This window comes from Canis lupus, chromosome 10 (assembly GCF_003254725.2).
Source record: "Canis lupus dingo isolate Sandy chromosome 10, ASM325472v2, whole genome shotgun sequence".
NCBI classification, from domain to species: Eukaryota; Metazoa; Chordata; class Mammalia; order Carnivora; family Canidae; genus Canis; species Canis lupus.
Genome location: NC_064252.1, coordinates 59,687,448 through 59,710,886, shown reverse-complemented (window position 1 = coordinate 59,710,886; position 23,439 = coordinate 59,687,448). Strand labels below are relative to the sequence as shown.

General features: G+C 35.6%; 1 protein-coding gene and 1 long non-coding RNA gene across 5 annotated transcripts in view; one reads left to right on the top strand and one right to left on the bottom strand.

The window, feature by feature from the left end:
- FANCL (FA complementation group L) overlaps window positions 1-23,439 on the top strand; it is a 370,306-nt gene that overhangs the window by 124,630 nt on the left and 222,237 nt on the right. The gene's annotated exons all lie outside the window — the stretch shown is intronic.
- Window positions 1,757-22,995, bottom strand: LOC112672750 (uncharacterized). Its single transcript, XR_003144483.3, has 3 exons — window positions 22,888-22,995; window positions 14,860-15,008; window positions 1,757-2,129 (listed from the first exon to the last, which is right to left on the bottom strand). It is a non-coding gene; the product is annotated as an uncharacterized LOC112672750 (long non-coding RNA).

Sequence of the window (23,439 nt, the reverse complement as noted above, 5' to 3'; positions counted from 1 at the left end):
AATGAACTAAGACGGCCAACTCTAACAATTTTGGAAATAATGAAGTGGGACATTAGATTTGGCTCTGGCCTTGAGACCATCTGGAAAGGATCAGATTCTCCACTAACTGGAGGCAAAAAACATTAGGATGTAAGCAACAGAAAATTTTTGACCCTCTTACAAAAATGACAACACTGCGCTTTTTTTTATGTTGCCTTTTCTTATACCTTTGATAAGTATAAACTTAGACTCAGGTACTCTGCTTTTACCAGCAACTGTACATGGAGCTAAAAAGAGGCACAGCCAAGCAATTTGTGTTTGGTAGTTACTTATGATGCACAACTTTTTTTACTTTTGCCAAATTAAAGCTACATTAGAATAATTCTGCATTATTCTATTTGGAAACATTGGGCCCTCCCTAACTGTGGCCACTGGCAATCAAAATTCATCTTCAGGGCAGCCCGGGTGGCTCAGCAGTTTAGCGCCACCTTCAGCCCAGGGCATGATCCAAGAGACCCAGGATCAAGTCCCATGGTGGGCTCCCTGCATGGAGCCTGCTTCTCCCTCTCTCTGCTTTTCTCTCTGCCTCTCTCTCTCATGAATAAATAAATAAAATCTTTAAAAAACAAAACAAAACAAAAAAACAAAATTCATCTTCAATGGTAATTAACAAACAAAACAACTCTGACCTTTTTCTGAAGAGAAATTAAGCCCACTGTTATACCCTCAGAAAAGATGACAAAACAGATTCCATATTATGTTTCAAAGAACAATGGATGGATATTTCAGGCAAAATTCATGATATCTAAGGCTATTCAAATAGGAAGTAAAATATCAATAAATATTGTAGATTTTAACTTTTTTTCATGAGTCATAATACAGCTTGGGTGGTGCTGGTGCTGGTTTTGATTTTTGTGGGTTTTTTTTTTTTTTGGTTTTTTTTTTTTTTTTTTTGCATCGGCATTAAGAAAAATCGCTTGGCAATTAAAGTAGCCCTACAATAGTGGAGGGCAATTAAGTTAAAGATGTTACATATAATTATTTATACCCATCAATAGCTGGGGCTAAGATATTTGCAAATCTAGTAGTTCCTAAAGGTAGACGACACTAACTTAGCACCTCAGAAATATATGCTGCCACTGTCTGCAGTTGAAAATTGAACAACTGTAAGCAAAATAATAACATTTTACAAGCCTAAATTTCTGCAACAAGCACCAAGGGGACATCCTGGAAATGCAGGGGCAGAGCACCTGCGTCACTGCTGGCTGTCAGCCAGAGGTAGGAGGCGGGGTTGTGCAGCAGCCAACAGGCACAGACTTGTTTGTGTACCCATGAGACACCCTCTGAGGACTTCCAGAAATACTTCGCAGAAGATCCTTGCCAGGTGCTAGGTCCTGTGTGACCAGGTTTGCTGTTGTTTTTTAGGGAGGCAGGAAGGGGGTGTCAAATGTTCACCAGCAAAATGTGAGCGTACATTCTAATGTAATCTAATGATTTCCACGAGCTGCTGAACTCTGGGTGGGACAAGGGGATAATATCAATGAGGATTAGAATATGTTCTTAGACTTGAAGGACTCCAGTCTACAAGGAGGGTCACTTCAAGAGGGAAAGTCAGAAAAATGCAGAAATCGTGAATGCACACATCATCAGGGAAAGCATAAGAGAAGAGTAGACAACAGCTGAACTGCTCGCATCCCCCTTCCCCAGATTTTCTGCCCATTTTGGAATATGTGAATGATTCACTTTCATTGAAACTGGGGTCTTTTAGGAAGTATATTTAGAAACATGGTCTTGTACTAATGTTGGACACAAGGAGAGAAGCTGGTAGGAGGAAGGAGGTGGCTCAAACAACTTGCAGGTAGAAATAATCTTAAGGTTACATACATGGAACTCGTGCTCAGACTCCCCCCAAAAAGATGAAGTTGGGAGAAGTGGAAATGAAGGTCACGGAAATACTGGCCTTGGGAAATCCTAGAAGTATTCACTCTCCATATTTCCATCCAAACCTCCATTCTTGGCCGCCATACAACAATGGGCAAGCTCCCACGCCGCACTGCCTTCCAGTCAGGGAATGGAAGGTCTTGAGAAGGTTAGACATTGTGTCATCTCCAGTCAGCACAGTGTCCGGGCACTTCAAAGAGACTCAATACCTATTTAGGGAACCAATGGCAAATGAAAGAGGAAATGGCACTATTCCATTTTCTTTCAAATTGTTTTTTCTCTTATACCTAAGCTTTTCACTATAAAACAATCTGTGTAACATTTTTGTTTTTCATAATTTGCTGACTTTTTTTATTATATGCATACGGAGTAAGACTGTATTTGGTTTCCCGCTTTCCTGCCCCCTCCTACCCCATCTGCCTTCATTAGGTTTAAACTAAGAATGACCCTGCCCTCAGTTTGTGGTCTTCTCATTCCTCTGTTTCTATTCTCTCTTAACTTAATATAAACCCAGTTCTTCAGTGTCTTTTTATTCCAGTGAGGTAACCTGGTTATTTTATACACACAAGTGCACACATAACCACATGCATGTGTATGCATGCACACACTTTGAAATGAGTTCTTTTTTTCAACAAGGCAAATTAGAATCACATCAAATTTAAACTCAAGTATATTTCTATAAAAATTGAAAAATGAATATGTCATTCTGAGTTCCAGAAAATGCAGAAATGGTTGAAATATGGAAAAAAATCTGTAGCTCCCAAGAGGCTAAAATATTATGATAATAATTTTTGTAATTCAAATGAATACATAATTACTAGACATCAACAGGGAAGATTTACAATTTGCTAAACTAAGCCAAAAAAATTATTAACAATCAGTATAGGAAAATGTACCCTCTTATATCTGAGGTAAATTAATTTTGTAACTGAAATATCATTATGTTATATTTCCACTCTTATCACTTATTCAAACATATCCATTTTTCCTTCCTAATGTTTCATTGCTAAGATAATTGAACTTTTCAGTTTTTATCTCAAGCTTATATTACTTAAAAATCTCCGTGTGCATTATTACAACGAAAGGGCAAAGGTAGAGATAGGAGTTATTTAGCTCTCATGGTTTATGATTGCATTGAAGCTCACAATTGATTATACCTTCCTAACCTCTCTTTTCCTACTCATTACCCTCTTCATTTTATACCAGTATTTCCAGCTATCAGACTGTCTTTATTTAGGAGGCACAAAAGGAAAAACCAAGAAGAATTTGAAAAATAATATATTTTTGTTTTGATGTGTCAATTTAATGCAGGGTTGAAAATGCTGAACTGTCTAAGGTATACTAAATATTCATTAGGCAGTTTAGCTTTTACTAAGTTCTAAATGAAAATGACCCAGCAAAATCAAATTGAAATTTCATAGAGTACTTTTCAAGTATGGTTCTAAAACATGCATTAAACAAAATGCATTCATTTGAATGCAAGTCTCTCTCTTTCTCTAGAATACATACACACCCTAGGGTCTATTATGCTTTCAGTTCAATGCTTCCAAAATGTGTGTGGTGTGGATCAAATAAATAGTTCAACAGCTTTCGTAAGCAAACAATCTTATGGTCTGGTATATCTACAAACCTCTTGTGCTATTTCTTTATGCTTCCCCACTTACAAAGGTTAATGCAAATTTCATTTGAATTCAAGCAAAATATTCTGCATTATTTTCTACATAGACAAATCTGTTCAGAAAGAGCCCATCAGAATTTATCCATGTGAATCCAATAGCCCTTTATGGACTTGTAGACGCAGAGCAAGATGTGCTCACTCTTAGAAATCAGACTTGCCACTGGCCAGCCCTAGAATCACAATACTTAGAACAGGAAGGATTTTAGAAATCATGTAGCCCAGCCCTCCCTTTAGAAAAAAAAGGACTGTAGAATGTAGCGTATATTTAAGATAGGCTGTTTTGTCACTCCAAAATATTCTTCTTTCCCTTTGGTAATATTCCCTGCTTTGGGGCATGCTTTATTTCATATTGATATAAACACTCTAGCTTTCTCGTGCTTACAGGTTTCATGATATATCTTTTCCCATCTTTTTACTTTCAATCTATTGGTATCCATATGGTTAAAATGTACCAATTTTAGAGAACCTAAGTTGAATCCTACTCTTTGATCTAGTCTGACAATCTCTGCCTCTTAACTAGAGTTCGTCCTATAAACAATGTAATTATGTTATTTTTGTGCCATTTGTCCATTTCACTTTTTCCAAGTATTTTGTTCTTCCTTTCACCTTCTTCTGGTTTAAAAAAATAATTTTTTAAGTGAACGTTTTTATTTTAGGACAGTTTTAGACTTAGAAAAAAATTGTGAAGATAATTCAGAGAGATTGTAGGTATCTCACACCAATTTTTTTTATTATGAGCATGTAACATTAGTATAGCACATTTATTATTAATGAACCAATACTGATATGTTATCAAATCCACACTTTATTCAGATTTCCTAGTATTTAGGAATAATGTCCCTTTTCTGCTCCCCGAATCCGTCTCGGATACCACATTACATTTAGACATCATGTCTCCATAAGCTCCTCATGACTGTGACAGTTTCTTAGACTTACACTTTTTGGCATGACTTTGGCAGATTAAAGGAATCAGGTATTCTGTAGAATGTTCCCCAATCGGGATTCATCTAATGCTTTATACATGGTTACACACGATTAGATGTGTTATATATATTTTGGAAGGAAGATGATAGGGGGAAGGTATTTTTTCATTACATGTATCAAAGGTACATAGTTTCAACATGACTTATCACTGTTGATGTTGACCTTGATAACCTGGCCGAAGCAATGTTTGTCAGTTTTCCCCACCATAAAGTTTCTCTCTACTTTTTTCACACTGTACTCTTCGGAAGAAAGTCAACATATGCAGCTCACTGTTAAGGAGGTAAGAGTTTATGCTCCATCTCCATGCAGGCAGGCAGTCTACACAAATGATTTGGATTTTTTCTTCCCTCCCACTTATTCAATCATTTATATGGTTATGAACTCACAGATAATTATTTTTTACCTCAGATTATAATTCAATACTTTATTATATTGCTCAAATTGTTCCAGTTTTGGCCATTAGGAGCTCTTCCAGATGACTCCTGTTTCCATTTGACATACCCCATCATTGTGGAAGGTTTTATTTTTATTTATTTCATTTTTTAAAAAAGATTTTATTATTTATTCATGAGAGACAGAGAGAGAAAGGCGGAGACACAAGCAGAGGGAGAAGCAGGCTCCATGCAGGGAGCCCGATGTGGAACTTGATCCCTGGACTCCAGGATCATGCCCTGGGCTGAAAGCAGGCGCTAAACCTCTGGGCCACCCACGGATCCCTTGTAGGGGGTTTTATTGTTTGCTTGTAGCATTCCTTTACTCTCTGGCAAAAGAAGATACTCCAGATTCATCTTATTTATTTCCTTTCCCTGACCTAATATCAGCCATTTTCCTAAGAAGCCCTATTTTTTTTTTTTTTTAAATCAGAGAGTGGTATTAGAAACCGAGATCTGGGTATTAGGTGTACTCAACTGCTACTGAGGTATCATTGCTTCTAGATCCTCTCAGCTGATACATCAAGGAAATATATGTGTATTCTAACCCAAGTATATAAACACATATTTATACTATTTCTACACACACACACACACACACACACACACACTAAACATGAGTTTGTATTGCTGTCCCCAGTTCTAATCAATTATTATGTAGATCACTATACCCTTTTCTTGCAATGCGTAACCTCCTACTCCAAGAGTGAGAAACTTGGCTCCCACCCTCTGCCATCCAGTTACTTAATTTTTGAGTTCCAGTATTTGTGTAGAGTAGTATCAAAAATTTTACACACACCTCCAAGGGAAACAACTTTATCAACTGGAATATAACACTTATTTACAGATTCTTTTGCCTTTTGTTTACAGACTCCATTTATTTCCAAAGTTATTTAGGTCAACAACTCTTTCCCATACTTCCGTCAGTGAAGCTGTTTTTAATATTTATAATAAAGATAAATTGTTTTTTGCACTCTGCATTCCACACTGGGACTCCATAACGTTCTCAATTTTTTTTAAATATTTAATTAATTTTTTTATTTTAGAGAGAGAGAGAGGACAGGAGGGAAGGAAACGGAGAGGAAATTTGAAGGCAACTCCGTGCTGAGTGCAGAGCCCCGCATGGGGCTCAATCCCACAACTGTAGGATCACGATCTGAGCTGAAACCAAGAATCCAGTACTCAACTGACTGAGTCACCCAGGCACCCCCTAAAAGATTTTTTTTAATTTGCATATCTTAAAATTTATTTTCTGTGCTATGAAGTTCTACAGGGTTTTTTTTTTCTTCTCCTTAAATTGAAATATAATTAACATACAGTATTATATTAGTTTCAGGTGTACAATATAATGATTCAGCAATTCTTTATATTACTCAGTGCTCATCAAGATAAATGTACTTTTGATCCCCTTTATCTATTTCACCCCTCCGTGTTGGTTCTGGCAACCACCAGGTGTCTGTATTTAAGAGTCGGGTTTTTGTTTGTTTTGTTTTTAAAATTCTACATATGAGTGAAACCATATGGTATTTGTCTTTCTTTGGCTGATTTATTTCACTTAGCATAATACCCTCTAGGTCCATCCATGTTGTTGCAAATGTCAAGATCTCATTCTTTATCATGGGAGAGTAATATTCCATTGTATATATTTACCACTTCTTTTTTATTCATTCATCTATAGAAGGACACTTGGGTTGCTTCCATATCTTAGCTATTGTAAATAATTCTTCAATTAACATAGGGGTGCATATGTCTTTTTGAATTAGTGTTTTCATTTTCTTTAGATAAATACCCAGTAGTAGAATTACTGGATCATGTGGTGTTTCTATTTTTAATTTTTTGAGCAATCGCCATACTGTTTACTGTAGTGGCTGCACCAATTTACATTTCCCACCAACAGTGCACAAGGGATCTCTTCTCTACATCGTCACCAACATTGTGATTTCTTATCTTTTTGATTCTAGACTTTCTGACAGTTGTAAGGGGACATCTCATTGTGGCTTTGACTTGCATTTCCCTGATGATTTGTGATGTTGAGCATCTTTTCATGTGTCTGTTGGCCATTTGTATGTCTTCTTTGGAAAAATGTCTTTTCAGTTCCTCTGTCCATCTTTTAATTAGACTGTTTGGGGGTTTTTTTGGTGTTGAGTTGTATGAGTTCCTTATATATTTTGGATATTAATTCCTTATCATTTATATCATTTGCAAATATCTTCTCCCATTCGGTAAGTTGCATTTTGTTTTGTTAATGGTTTCCTTGGCTGTGCAAAAGCTATTTTATTTTGATATAGTCAAGTTCTACAGGTTTGACAAAAGCACATTGTCATGGTTTTACCATTATAATATCATACAGAATAGTTGCACTGCCCTAAAATATCATTGCCCTGCACTTCATCTACTCCATCCCCCAAACTCTTAGCAAACACTGATCTTTTAAATATCATCCTAGTTTTCCCTTTTCCAGGATGCATTTAATTAGAATAACAGTGCCTACCATTTTCAGATTGGCTTCTTTTATGGAGCAATGTGCATTTAAAATTCATCCATGTCTTCTCATGGCTTGATGACTCATTTCTTTTCATCATAGAATAATAATCCATATATGGATATACCATAGTTTGTATATCATTTCACCTATCAAAGGACATCTGGTTTGCTTCTAGTTTTGACAATTATTAATAAAGCTGTTACAATCATTTACAAGCAGGTTTTTGTGTAGACATGTTTTCAGATCAGTTTGGTAAATAAATAGAAGTACAATTACTAAACTGTATGGTAAGATTATGTTTAGCTTTGTAAGGAACTGTCAAGCAATCTTCCAAAGAATCTATATTATTTTGGTTTCCTACCAAGAAAGAATGAGAGTTCCTGTTGCTCATCCTCAACAGCAGTTGATATTGTCAGGTTTGGGTTATTTTGTTTATTTGTTTTGCTCTTTTAATAAATGTGTAGGAATATCTCCCTTCAGTTTTAATCTGTAATTCTTGAATGATAAATAATGTTGAGCATATTTTCTTTGCTTATTTGCTGTCTATATATCTCCTTTGGTTGAAGTTCTGCTCAGATCTTTTGCCCATTTTTAAATTGGGTCATTTTCTTTTTGTTGAGTTTAAGAGCTCTTTGTGTGTTTTGGATACAAGTTCTTTATCATATAGATGTTTTAAAATATTTTCCCTCAGATTATGGCTTATTTTTAATTTTTTTGACAGTGTTTATGCAGTGCAGAAGTTTTTCATTTTAATAAATCTCAGCATATCCATGTTTTCTCTTGTGATTCATGCTATTGGCATTTTACCTAAACCTCATCACCAAACCCAAGGTCACATAGACTTTCTTTTACATGTTCTTTAAGAAGTTTTATAGTTTTGTATTTCACATTTAGGCCCATAATCCATTCAGGTTTATTCTTGTGAAGGCTGTAAAAAAATCTGTGCTAGATTCACAGTTTTGCATATGGACATGCATTGTTTCAGCACCATTTGTTGAGACCATTCTTTCTCCACTGAGTTGCAGTGATAGGTAGAATAATGCCCCACCCCCACCGAAGATGCTCATGTCTAATTACCCAGAAATTGTTAGGCCCCATGGCAAGGGGGAATTAAAGTTACAGATGGAATCAAGATTGCTATCCAGATTATTTTGAGATGGGAAGATTATCTAAGATTATAGAGGCGGACCCACAATAATCACAAGGGTCCTCAAGTGTGAAAACAGGAGGTGAAGGAATCAGAGTCAGAGAAGGAGATGTGTTGATAGAAACAGCATCAGACTGGCACAATATGAGAAAGACTTGGTTGGCCTTGAAGATGGAATTGATCCATGAGCCAAAGAATGTAGTGCCTCTGGAAGCTGAAACAGGTAAGGAACTGGGTTCTTCCCTATAACTCCTGAAAGAACTGTCTTGCAGGCAACTTGATCTTAGTTTAGTGAGATCCATGTGAAACATCTCACCTCCAGAATCATAACATAATAAATTTATGCCATGTAAGCCATGAAATTTATGGTATTTTGTTACAATAGCAACAGTAAACCAATACATATAATTGTCTTTGCTCTTTTGTCAAAGATCAGCACCTATATTTCTATGGGTCTATTTCTGGACTCTGGTCTTTTCAGTTGATCTGTGTGCCTTTTATTTCAACAATACCATGGCTGTCTTCATTACTGTAGCTTGTTAGTAAGTATTGAAATTGAATTGTGTTCTTTTTGTTCTCTGTTGGCTATTTTAGATCTTTTGCCTCTCCACATAAACTTCAAAATAAATTTGTTATTATCTATGAAATAGCTTGCTGGGATTTTGATTTGAAGTGTGTTGAAAATCAAGTTGGGAAGACAACAATACTGAATCTTCCAAACCATGAACACAGAATATCTATTTATTTAGATCTTCTATAGTTTCTTTCATTAGAGTTTTGTAACTTTCCATAGGTAGATCCTTTGCATATTTTGTTAGATTTATGCCTAAGCATTTTCTTTTGGGGTGCTATTGTAAATGGTTTTCGTAAACATTTCAAATTCCAATTGTTCATTGCTAGTATATAGGAAAGCATTGACTTTTGTATATTAATCTATACCCTGCAACATTTGTATACTTACTTATGGGGTCCATAAGTCTGTTGTTTTGTTGGTTTTTGTCTTTTTTTGGCAAATTTGTGGGATTTTCTATGCATATAATCATTCTGCAAATAAAGTCATTTTATTTCTTCCTTTCCAATTTGTATACTTTTATTTCCTTTTCTTCATGTAATTAAACCAGCTAGGTCCCCATTAAAATGTTAAATAAGAGTGATGAGAGAGGGGATGCCCTTGACCTATTCCCAATATTACGGTTAAAGCATCTAGTTTATCACCAGTAAATAGAATATTAGTTGTCATGTTTTTTTTATAGATGTTCTTTATCAAGTTTAGAAAATTCTCCTTTATTTCTAGTTTACTGAGTGATATTATTATGCTAGGTATTGGATTTCTTAAATGCTTTTTCTGATTCAATTGATATTACCATGTGTTTTTTGTTTTGTTTTGTTTTTGGTCTTTAGGCTGTTGATGTAGTGAAGTACTTTGATTAATTTCCACATTTTGAATCTGGAACAAATCCCACTTGGTCATGGTGTATGATTCCTTTCTATACATAGTTGAAATGGATTTGCTAACATTTTATTGATGATTTTTGTATGTTCATGAGAGATATTGGTTCATAGCTTCCCTTTCTTGTACTGTCATTGTTTGGCTTTGAAATTAGATTAATTCTGGCCTCGGAGTTTAGGAGTGTTTTCTAAGCTAAGAGTTTTCTAAAGTGAGCTTAGAAGTGTTTTATGTGCTTCTGTTTCTGGAAGAGATTGTGGAGAATTGGTACAATTTCATCTTTAAATATTTAATAGGATTCACCAATGCAACCATCTGGACCGCGTTCATTTTTGGTTTGGGTTTTGTTTTATTTGTTTGCTTCTCTCTCTCTCTCTCTCTCTTTTTTTTTTTTTTTTGGAGGGGGAGGTTATGAACTAATGATTCAAGTTTTTTGAATAGGTATAGGCCCATTCAGATGATTTATTTTTGTGTGTGTATTAATTTTGGTAGTTTGTGTCTTTGAAGGAATTGGTCTATTTCATTTAAGTCATCAAATTTGTGGAGATAGAGTTGTTTGTAATGTTCCTTTATTATCCTTTTAATGCCCAAAGGATCAGTATGATGACCCCTCTTTCATTGATATTGATAATTTGTGTCTTCTTTTTTTTCCTCATTAGGCTGGCTTATTGATCTTTTCAAAGCACCAGCTTTTGGTTTCTATTGTTTTACTCTTTTTAATCTCATTGATTTCATTCTAATTTTTTACTATTTCTTCTGCTTGCTTTAGGCTTAAATTGCTATTTTTTTCTAAAGTAGTAGATGGAGGACTTTTTTTTAAACCAGCATCAACATTCAAAATTTTTTTCGAAGCATTCAGTATATTTATATTAGTTTCAATTGCTTATATATGTAGACTTATTTATATGATCTTATAGATAAGCAATATCTATATAGATAATGTCTCTTCTTTTTTGGTTTTCTTTAGACAGATTTTTTTTCTCATTTTATTTCCCCTTTACTAGTTTGGATTTTCATTTTCTATTTCCATTTTGTAGTTCTTACTTTAGAAAGTTAAATTTACATACATTTACATATATTTAATTTATATACATAAAGTTTCATTGTCTAAAATTAGTCAATATTTCTATCCTCCTCCTACAATTCAAGGACTTAGAGTGCTTGATTCTAGTCACCCCTCCATAGTAAATGCTATTATTTTGGGGAATTTTAACTCTACCTTGTTTTTGTTTCTTTTTTTTTTTTTTTACATTGTTGTTATTTTGTTTTATACTGTTGATTTTGATTTTTTATTTACTCTCATATTTATTATTTTTATTGCTTTTTTAAATCTGAGATCACTTTTTTTTCATCTAAGGGTATATCCTTAGAATATTGGTGAAGATGAACTGGTGGTAAAAATCTACCAAGGTTTTGTCTTGTTCTGTTTTTTTTTTTTTTTTTTCTGGGAAATGTCTTCATTTTACGTCATTCTTGAATGCTATTTTGCTGGCTATGGGAATGTAGGTTGGCAACTGTTTTTATTTAACTCTATTAAAGATATTTTCCTGGGGCACTTGGGTGGCTCAGTTAGTTTAGCATCTGCCTTTGGCTTGGGTCATGATCCCAGGTTCCCTGCTCAGTGGAGAGCCTACTTCTCTCTCTCCCTCCTCTGGCCCCTCCCCCTGCTTGTACTTGCACAGGCAGGCTCTCTTTCTTTCCCTGTGTTAAATAAATGAATAAACTCTTAAAAAAAAAAGAAAGATGCCTTCTCTCTTCCATTTTTGCTGTTAAAGAGTCAGATGTCAGTCTAACCAAAGGTCAACAATCTATGTATAGCCTGTCTGCCAAATCTGAATCACCACCTGGTTTTTTGTAAATAAAGTTTTATTAAAACATATCCATTCTTATTCATTTACAAAGTTTGTAGCTGCTTTTACTATAATGACAGAACTGAGTATTTGCAACATAGACCGTACAGCCCTCAAACCCTAAAGTAATTACCATCTGTTCCTTTACAGAAAGAGTTCATTGATCCCCAGTCTATTATTGCATCTGTTAATACAAAGAGTCTTTTAAGATGATATCTTTGCAGTTTACTGCTGTACAATTTCAATATGATTTGTCTAGATCTGGACTCTTTTATGTTTGCAATATTTGGGGATTCTTGAGAGTATGTATGCATTATTGTTACTGATTCTGGAAAATTTTCAAAATGTTTTTAATTTATATTTTGCTTTTTATTTTTTCTACACATAGGTTTTATTTATTTATTTTTTATAGTTAGCATACCATGTTATAGTGGCTTCAGGTATACAATATAGTACAATTGTATAATATAGTACAATTCAATAATTCCTTATAGCACCCAGTGATTATCATGAGAAAATTTTCAAATCTTGCCCTACTACCTTCTCCCTCTTTTCTCCTCTTTAAAGGAGAAATTGTCTCACTCTTTGCTCCATATCTCTACTATTACTTTTGTATATTTTTCCATCTCTTTGTCTCTCAATCTACATCCAAGTAGTTTCTCAGATCACCTTCCAGTTCACCTATTATTCCTCTAATTTTCTACTGGGAGGTTTATGTGATCCACAGAATTTTTAATTTAATTATTATAAAATTCATTTCTAGAGGTTCTATATTTTTTTTTTGCCAAAAATGCTTGTTCCCTTCGGGGATCCCTGGGTGGCGCAGCGGTTTGGCGCCTGCCTTTGGCCCAGGGCGCGATCCTGGAGACCGGGGATCGAGTCCCACGTCGGGCTCCTGGTGCATGGAGCCTGCTTCTCCCTCTGCCTGTGTCTCTGCGCCTCTCTCTCTCTCTCTCTGTGACTATCATAAATAAATAAAAATTAAAAAAAAAAATTAAAAAAAAAAATGCTTGTTCCCTTCTTGTATCTTATTTTTTTCCTGCTCATTTTTCTTGTATTTCTGAAACATATTAAATATGGTTCTTTTGTAAACTATATTTGATAATTCATACCCCTTTGTCCTTTACAGTCTTTTTCTGCTGTTTGTTATCTTATGTAGAACATTATCTATCAGAATTCTTTAAAAAGTGTGATGGAGGTAAGGTCCTCCAAAAAGCATCTGCATTTGCTTCTGTCACATTTTGGAGGGACACAACCAGGCCAGAACTACTTGAAACCACAGTATTATTGATTTAAGGATTTTTCAGAGAATCTAGTCAATGTAAATTGAAGTATAAACCCTGAGGGTATGCATTTGTTTCACAATTTTCAAGAGGGATTTTTTTTTTTTTTTTTTTTTTTTTTTTTTTTTTTTTTTACTTTTACATTAAGCACCATAGTTTAAGGTAGGAAAATTTCCTGGAATTCTGTGTGGTGTTGGGTATTGGATGGAGCATTTAAGAAAGGATAATTTGGATTTGTTTCTAACTTACCCCTATCCTCTTATATAAGAACACTTCTGGGATCCTGACTTCACTGAGTTTTTTATTTGCCTTGTAGTTATCCTATCAATGCATTTAAGGAGGTAGATAAAAATTTTCAACATTCATAGTTGTTTTCAGCAGAAGGGTAAGTTACAGTACCTAGTCTGCAATAATGATAGAAAAGGAAATCCATGTCCCCTTATTTAAACATAGGCATTTTCAAGTCAAAAGAAGGTAAGTGATGACTGAGGTCACATAGTTCTGCCCAATGAAGAATTTATTATTTTATTATTATTTTATTTAAGAATTATTTTTTAAAGAATATTCTTTAAAAGAAAAATATTTTTAAGAAAAAATCTTTTAAAAGAATATAGGATTCAGAAAATAAAAATTACTGGAATAGAGGTAAATATCCATCAATATTCCATAGGGTAGACCAGTTATTAAATAGATAGTCAAATAAGTACATTTCAAGTCATAGAAAATTGTCATTTGATTAAAGATTTTAATCAGATTTGAGGTCACTTCCACTTCAAATCAGTGTGCCTCAGACAAATGTCTTTGTTTCATTTAAAATTTTCCCAACTGCCCTACTTCCTAAATACCAAGGGAATCACCAGCTGCTATCCTGGTACTTAAGCCCAAATCTCTGGCATTATCTTTACTTTCAAATCTTTCTTCTTTCACATATACTCATTTATCAACTTCCTTTGCTCTGTCAGTCCCTTGTTAGGGCCTGGCTAGTTCCTGATTAGAATATTGTCAGTTTCATTCTGGCTTTCTAGTATCCCACATCTACCTATAAGTTTTCCAACCTTATTTGAGATACATACATAAATGACACACTCACCACACACACAACTGGTCTATGTGTTTTATTGGGGCATCTTTTTATATAAATAGGAGGTCTAGATAGTGGGTGCTCTAGAAGAAGAATGTTCTGAAATTGGTATAATCAAAGGGGTTTTAGCTTTAGATGTGATATTTTGATTTTTTACAAAGAAATGTACCTTACACTACTTGGTACTATCAATAAGAATACACAGAAAATGCTTGTGCTTACAATCACAACAGTGTCTCTGCACTTCAGCCTTTTGTAGTGACTCTTCTCCATCCTACATATTTTAAGTTTGTCACTCCTTTCCTGTTTAACATATTTAGCCCTTGAATTTTGTGGCCTAGTTCATACATAGATCAGGACATTCCCTCTGATTTTTTTTTTAATGCCATATATTCTCTGACTTTAAGCAGAGAAAAATGCATATAAGGTACATTCTCTCTATTCACATGCCAGGGTGGGAGATTGAAATCAATTCTTTAACATAGGCTTCCCATTATTTTCCTTTCAGAAATAATTTTCTAAACGTTATCTTGAAAGTTTCTACATACCTTACCTTCCTGTTCTCCATACTTTGTTAATATTTTCCACACTGCATCTCCTCTTCTACTTGATCTAGAATCCTAGGATTTCCAATGCTCAATCTTCGCATTATGGCCTCTAACCTTGATGACACAGGTGGTTGTCTCTGTTCAACTGTATCCACTTTCAAACAACCACCAATAATGAATTATCCAGAATGAAGTTCAGAAAGACATGGAAACAGAAAATATCAAAATCAGGTTAGGAGATAGAGTGAGAAAGTTTAACATATAGAGTTGCAAAAGAAGATAACAGAGACAATTGGGAAGACAAAACATTGGAAAAGATGAGGAATGTGAAAGACATGGATCCTCATACTCAAGAAACAAAGCAAACACCCAGAAAAGGTTTAATTAAAAAAAAAATACATTTAGGGCAGCCCGGGTGGCTCAGTGGTTTAGTGCTGCCTTTGGCCCAGGGCATGATCCTGAAGACCCAGGATCGAGTCCCACGTCAGGCTCCCTGCATGGAGCCTGCTTCTCCCTCTGCCTGTGTCTCTGCCTCTCTTTCTCTCTGTGTCTCTCATGAATAAATAAAATAAAATCTTTAAAAAAATACATTTAGATGTATTACAGTGAAGCTGAAGAAAACCTCAGTCAGAAAGTTTAAATGTAGCCAGAGAGGAAGGACAGGCTACCTAATGAAAGACAATCAAATAGTCAGATACCTGATTTTTTTAATAAGACAGTGGAGTATCTTCAAAGGCCTGAGAGAAAATAACTGTCAACCTTGACTTACATAGTCAGTAGAACTTTTTCAAAAACAAAGACAAAATAAAGGGAAGCAAAAACCTGAGAATTCCGTAAACAGACTTTCAGTGAACTACTCTCTGAAACTTACTTCAGAAAGAACGAAAACAATGCCAGGAAGATGGTCTGTCATTCAGAAAGAATCATTAGCAACAAAAATTATTAATATACAGATAAAGTTGAACAAACTCTAATTATATAGAACAATAATAATATTGTATTAGTTTTCTATTTCCACCATAGGAAACTTCCACAAATCTAATGGTTTTAAAAAACACACCCTAATTATCTCAGGGTTCTGTGAGTTAGAAGTCTGATGCCGTCTTACTGGGCTAAAACCTGGTGTCAGCAGGCCTGAATTCCTTTCCAGAGGCTCTAAGGGGAGAATTTGTTTCCTTGCCATGCCCATCTTTGCTTTTTAAATTTTTTAAAAAGATTTTATTTATTCATGAGAGAGACAGAGAGAGAGGCAGAGACACAGGCATAGGAAGAAGCAGTCTCCATGCAGGGAGCCCAACGTGGGACTCGATCCCGGGACTCCAGGATCATGCCCTGGGCTGAAGGCTGTGCTAAACCACTGAGCCACCCAGGGATCCCCAACCATGTCCATCTTTAGAGGGCACCCATGTTCCTTGGCTTTTGTCCCTCTTCATTTTCAAAGCGTTTTTCTGAGCATACTCTATCCATAGACAAACTCCTTCTGACTACAGCCAGGAAAAGGGTTCTTTGCTTTTAAGGATCTCTGTGATTAGATTGAACTCAGGATAATCTCCAGGTAATCTCCCCATTTTAAAATTCTTAGCCCTAATAACATCTACAAAGTCCATTTTATCATATAGGTTAACATATTTGTAGATTTTTGGAATTAGGACGTTGACCTTTGAGAAAGGGGGTATTCTTCTGCCTATCACAAATAGTATCTAATATTTGGAGTTAATGCTTTTCTGGATAGAATTAGAAAACCATATTGAAAAATACCAAGTACTAAACTAATGAATAAGACGCCTAAATATTCTGAGGAACTAGGTTCTCCTTTAGTTTATCTACTGCTTCAAAGAAATTCCAGTAAAAATCTCATAAAGTTTTTCCATAAATTTATGAGGCTGATTCTGAGCTATATATGGAACAGTTAAGGTCCAAGAAAAGCATAGAAATTCTCCACAAAGTAGAATAAAGTGAGAATTCTTGTCTTACCACATCATGAGATTTATCCTAATGCTATAGAGATTAAAGCCATGCAGTACTAATGCAGGAATAAAATTGAACCCCTCAGGCACATTTCCACACATATTTGGAAATTTGACATATGACAGATGTGGCAATGCAGGTGAATGAGGAAATGGTGGACTTACTCTATTACATAAAGCTTGGACTATTGTTTATTCAAATGAAGGCGATGAATTGGACCCTTCCTTCTTACCACACAAAAAAATGAATTCCCGGTTTTTATTAGTTGGATATGCTATTTTCCTTAACTTTCCAGATTATAATGGATTAACCCTAAAGAGGTTTACTTATTTGTGCCACATTCCAATGCCTGTTTAGAGGAGAGATGTGTTGATGCCCTGATGCTCATTATCATTCACAGACCCAGCATCTTTCTAATTAGTGGCTCTGTCCTCTCTTTGGTTTAGTTCTCTGCTTCTTCTGTATCTGTGGGCGGAGAGGGAATGAAAGTGAGCACTGAGAATTATACAGGAAATTTTTAGGGCCCAAGATATATTCCCCATGGCTCCACCAAACTATAAGGCTGGCTGGAAATGTAGTCTTTTTTAATGTCAAATAGAAAAATGAAATGTGTCTCTATTACATAAGTGAATTAAATAACTCAATGTGAAAGGCAATGCTAAAACTTATTGAAATAAATAGAATTTTTTAAGAGCTCAAAGTAGGTAATATTATCTTAAATAAGACAGAGAAGCACAAGCCATAAAGGAAAGATTGATACATTTTAAGCATATTAAAATTAAGAACTTTTGTTACTTAGCATAAAGAAATCTAAATGATTAGCCACAAAATGGAAAAAGTATTTGCTGCACAGAAGAGACAGGGTTTAGTTTCCAGAATATATAAACAAGTACTAAAAACTCTTTAAAATAGGAAAGGAAAAAAATCCAGTAGTAGAAAAACAACAACAAATATGATTTTAAGATGAAAAACAAATAAACATATGAAAAATACTCAATCCTTTTATTTATCAGGAAAATGCAAACTAAAGCTCAATGTGGTTTAATTTCACACCCACCATATTGGCAAAAATTTAAAAGCCTGACAATGCTAACAACTGGCAATGATGTAGAGAAAAGGGAACTTTTTATTTTATTTTTAAATTTTTATTTTTTAAAGGGAACTTTTTAAATGATACTGATGGGTATATATATTGGTGCAACTGCTTTGGGAAATATATAGAATTACTTTGTAGAGGATAACCAAATCCGGCAATAATATTCACAGGCAAAAGAAAATCACTCACATGTTGATCAGGATATGTTCAACCATGTTCAAAATAAAATTAGTTACTGTACCAGAATGGTAAATAATGCACACGTCTATGGAGAGGTGAATGGATAAGGTGGGGTACAGCCATAGAACCTACAACAGTGAAAATGAATTAACCATAACTATACACACACACACATACAGAGCATGGATTCATTTCACAAACATAAGGTTGAGTGCAAAAAGAAATCATATGCAATTTGATTTAATGCAATTTGATTCTATGCTATTTGATTTTACTTATATGAAGTACACAAACAAAACTAAGTATATTGTTTTAGGATATATGAGGCCAAATTCTGAGGAGGGCTAAGAAATGAGACAAACAAAATGCAGATCTGTTAGCTACCTCTGGGCATAATGGAAATCAGGATGATGTATCAAGAAGGGAAAAGAGGAGACTATCGTATGTGCTTTTAAGAAATGTTCATGTATATCCTTTTATAACTCTACCACTTGTTCCAGCATTGGTTTTGGATGCTGTATGCAACCAGTCAGTGTTCTATTAGACAGTGTTCAGTTTGCTTGGAGGTAGCTGGGTAATCAAAAATGTCTACTCTCTGATTCAGTGTGAACCATAAGAACTTTATGACCAAGAGTCTGAAAAAACTTTCTGTTAATGCTGTCTAGCATTTGTTTGATATCATTACTTTTCACATTTTGAGCCTGAAAAAGAGCTCTGGATTGATGTAATGGCAACAATAAACTTGCCACTTAAATTTATTCAATAACCCTACATCACCATGGGTCAAACCTGTGACTACTCTATATGCACTTTGTTTACTCTTTATACAAATAAATATACTAGAGACTTAAAAAAAAAGTTCTGTGTCTTAAACTGGGTGGTGATAACATGAGTGTTCATATTTTTTATTTTTCTTTGAAGTTTCTTGATTGTATTTATTTGTATAAAATAATTTATAATAAAAGATGAATAAGGAAGAACTTATTCAGTTCTTTATTGATTCTGAATATTGATTCAGAAAATCAATATTTTCTGGTAAACTGAATATTAAAAAAAAAAAAAAGCATAGCACACTGCCTAGCATACAATACATGTGAACCAAGTGTTAGGGATTTATTTTTGTTGCTGTTGCATCTTCTTTAAGTCTTCATTTTTGCCTCTGACTCATCTTCTTTCCTTTGGCTGTGTTCTCCCTCATTCCTGCCACCACTTAGTATTTTATTCTCCTACTCTTCTGATGGGAACCAGTAACATCTAAGGACCAGGAATCCTGAGATGAAGGAATTTGGATTGCAGGGAAGTTTCATCAAGTATGTTCCATAGGAAGACATAGGACTACAAAGCAGGCTGTAAGTCTATGGTCTGAAAGTAATTGGCTTTGCACTGTAATAAACTGACTGCAAGACGCAAAGTAAGCTTGATGGGAACTGTTTAGTGAAAGTATGGGATTGTAAGGATAGAAACAAATAAAAGAACAGAGCCAAATAAGATTACAGATTATATATAATTGTTTGTATTGAAATAAATTTGTGTTATGGTTATGTTAATAAAGCAGTATATAGAAATCTATGCATTCTATAATTGGAATCTCTCTGAATGTGAGAAAGATAATAAGGAAGTAATTTGGTACAATAAACTAACACTATGCAAAATTTGTTTCCTCAAAAGTCTTTGTTGAGTTTGAGACAATGGAATTTCCTTAACAGTAGACACAGATTTTCACTGAGCACTCAGGGTAAAGACAACATACCAAACTCAGGATTCTGAGTTACAAAGGCTTACTACTTGCTAGTTCATTTAGTCTGGGATGGGAATGGTATAATAGCTCTTAAAGATAGACTACCACTAAGTAATAGGGTGTGCCAGTCTGAGAAGCAATGTCATTTGGAGATTATATATTTATATACACACATACATATATGTACACATAATTACACACATATATGTGCATATGTATGTACATACTTTAAACAAATATTTTATTTATTCATGAGAGACACAGAGAGATAGAGAGGCAGAGACATAGGCAGAGGGAGAAGCAGGCTCCATGCAGGGAGCCCGACGTGGGACTCGATCCCAGGACTCCAGGATCGCGCCCTGAGCCAAAGGCAGGCACCCAACCGCTGAGCCACCCAGGCATCCCCATAATTTTTAAAGGAATTTGACTTTACACAATTGTGGAAGCTAATTGGATAGTATTTAAGGCTTTTGCCTTTGCAACTGCTGCTGAAATTTAAAGTCTGCTGGGAAGGCAGAGTCAGGAAGAGAGGATGTGAAGTAGAAGACTACAAGAATAAGCTGGAACCCACAAGCACAAGCCGGCAGTTCCTGTTCCTCTGATATTGATGATATGAGTGTCTGTAGGAGAAGCTGGCATTTTTCATCACCTGGCTCAAGAGTTGGAGAAGCTAAAGGAGAATCCAAGAGAAGGTAGAGCAGTTGCAGGCCTGGCTACTGCTCCATGCCATTGTAAGCCTGGAGACTAACAACATATGTGAACCTCTACAACAATGGCTGTGGCTTGGCTTTTGCCTCCAAATCTTGCCCAAGAACTTGTAGCCATTCCAACTGACAACACGATGGGAAAGGAACTCTGGGAAATGTAGTTCATTTCAGCTAAGTTGACATACTACAAAGCCACCACAGTCTACCACTTGTCACCTTGGTGCTCAAACTATGCTTAATTTTCAAATAAAAACAATAACAAGGTTATGCCTAACATGATACACCTATTCTGCATATACATGGCTACTCTTTCCCCAGAAGGTAATACAAAATTTCTGTTTTTGTCTATGGAAAATGTTCATTCTTTTTTCTAATCTAGTCTATGGTGTATAGGCTAAATTGATCTCTCAACCTGATTTTTTTCTACCGCCTGTGAGCTAAGAACTTTTAAAAAATGTTTTATAATAATCTTATAGCATTTAAATAACATACAGAAAATATAAAATAACATCATTTATATATTTTATATTTTTAAATAAATAGTTGTTTAAAAAATGATACAGAAGAGACTGTATATGGCCTACAAAGCCCAGAAAAGTCTAAATTATTTACAATCTGGTCCTTTGCTAAAAAAAAAATGTAGCTATTCTAGTTCATTTGTACTCATCTTTTACTATGCTGTAACTTAAATATTGAGATATCAAGTTAACTACCATTAACACACCTTATATAGATGGTAAGGGAATAAAAGAGGGAAAGTAAAAAATATTTGGTCAATATACATATAAACATTTGTCACATACTTTTATATGTATCATATCAAAATATGCAAGAAACACTCATAATTGTTATGATTCTGATTTCTGCAACTGGTCACCTGATTGTAGCTAGTGTTTATAGCCATCTTCTTTCTCAATCTAGTCCATAATCCTTTGCTCTCAGCACACAGTCAGCTGAACATGGTTCCCTATCTGGTGGAATGAAGCCAAACCTTTATTCCTGAAGGATGTTGTCTCTTAAGAGTCCTGCCTGAATTGGATTGTGATATTGTTCCATTTATTCTAATCATAGGACATAAGGATTTGTGCAGATCTGTGTTCCAGAAATATTCTTCCCTATTTCCAGTGTGTAGTGACATCCCTATTTCCACCAATAGGATCTATGACCCCAGCCTGTCACCTTTGCCTGTTGATTCACAAGCATGCAAACTCAAAGTGGCTAAGCAGCAGCCCCAACTTCCCATTCAATGAAGTCATCATAGGTCCCCAGCTGAAACTATCCTCTCTCTGAAAATACGACTTCTAGAGCAGCAAAACCTGAACCTGTAGAAACAGGAAGCACAACTTGCTACAGGATCACCAGGGGTAGGAGTGAGAGGAGACACTCTCATTTTCATCTCTTGATTCCTAGACCTGTGAATTCTCTCTAGGAGACACATAGGACCATATCTTGGATGCTTAACCACATCCTAGAGAATATTCCTTCAAATCCACAAGGTCTTACCACCCAACGACACCATAACTGAGTTTCAACATGCTATTCCACCATTCTATCAAATCAGGTGCTCAACCAGTGAATTCCATCAGCATGGCTTCATTCCTACATTTAATTTGCTGTGAAATCACTTCTTTGGTCAGAGGAGACACTATGTGGAATCCCATGATTGTAAGTAAGGCATTCTGGTAGTTTTGCCTAAAGATGTGCAGGTGGGGGAGGTAAGTCCACATCCCGAGTAACTGTCTGTTCTGCCCTTCTGAATAAGTGTTGCCGCTTCCATTATGGAAGCAATTTAAAATGATCAACTGTATGCCACGTAGCTGACTACCTGAACCCCAGGAAGTGCCACATCAGCGTTTCTTGTTGGTATTTGCTATTGGTTGACCAGGTACTGAGGAATACTTGTAGTCAAATTGGACTTGATGAATGAAAGGCCTTGCTGAGCTCACATAAAACCTTCATCCTTGCTGCTTTGTTCACAAATCCATTGAACAATGGCAGATGGCTGGAGAAGGAGGCTATTTGACATCCATATTTTGTGGGCATCTTATCTACCTGATTATTAAATCCCTCTCTGCTGAAGTCACCTTTTGATGAGCGTCCACACGGGATGTAAATATCTTCACACTCTATGCCCATTTGGAGAAGTCGATTCACATTATCTCTTTCCCAGACCACCTCCTCCTCACCAATTTTCTAATCATGTTCCATCCAAGTCCCTGGCCATCCAGCCAAACCATTAGCCACAGCCCATGAGTCAATGTATATCCATACCCCTGGCCATCTCTTTCCAGGCAAAATGTACAATAAGGTATAATTCTCTCCCCCTTAAAGGATTTCCCTTTACCACTCTGCTTGAGGGCCATCCCAGAGTGAGGCGAGCGTGCTGCAGCCATTCATTTCTGTGTACTATCTGCATATCATGCAGAATTTGTGGGATGTAAATCAGCCTGAGTTTTTTTCTTCCTTAGTCAACTGGTTATGTAAGACTTTATGAGGTCATAGGTATGGGTTGAGAATGAAAGAGAGCCCAAGAGAGAAGCAACAGTCTTTTGTAAATTAATCTTGGAAGTGGCACACTATCACTTCCAGAGAAGTCTATCAGTCACACAAACCTGGATTAATATGGGAGAGGACCACTCCAGAGTGTGGAGACTGGCAGGCAGGGATCATTGAGGGCCATCTTGGAGGCTGGCTGCCGAACAAGAAGAAAGCAAATTTAGGGAATGTGGCCTAGAGTTGTTTATTGGAATATGAGATGTGAGAGATCTCCAAACTGCAGCTGAGTAAGTTTTAAAATGCAGAGACTATGGGAACAGTTTGGAGTTAAGTCATTTGGAGTGAATGATTTTTCAAAAAAATTTGGATTCAGGTGCTGAATACTGATTCAGGTGTACTC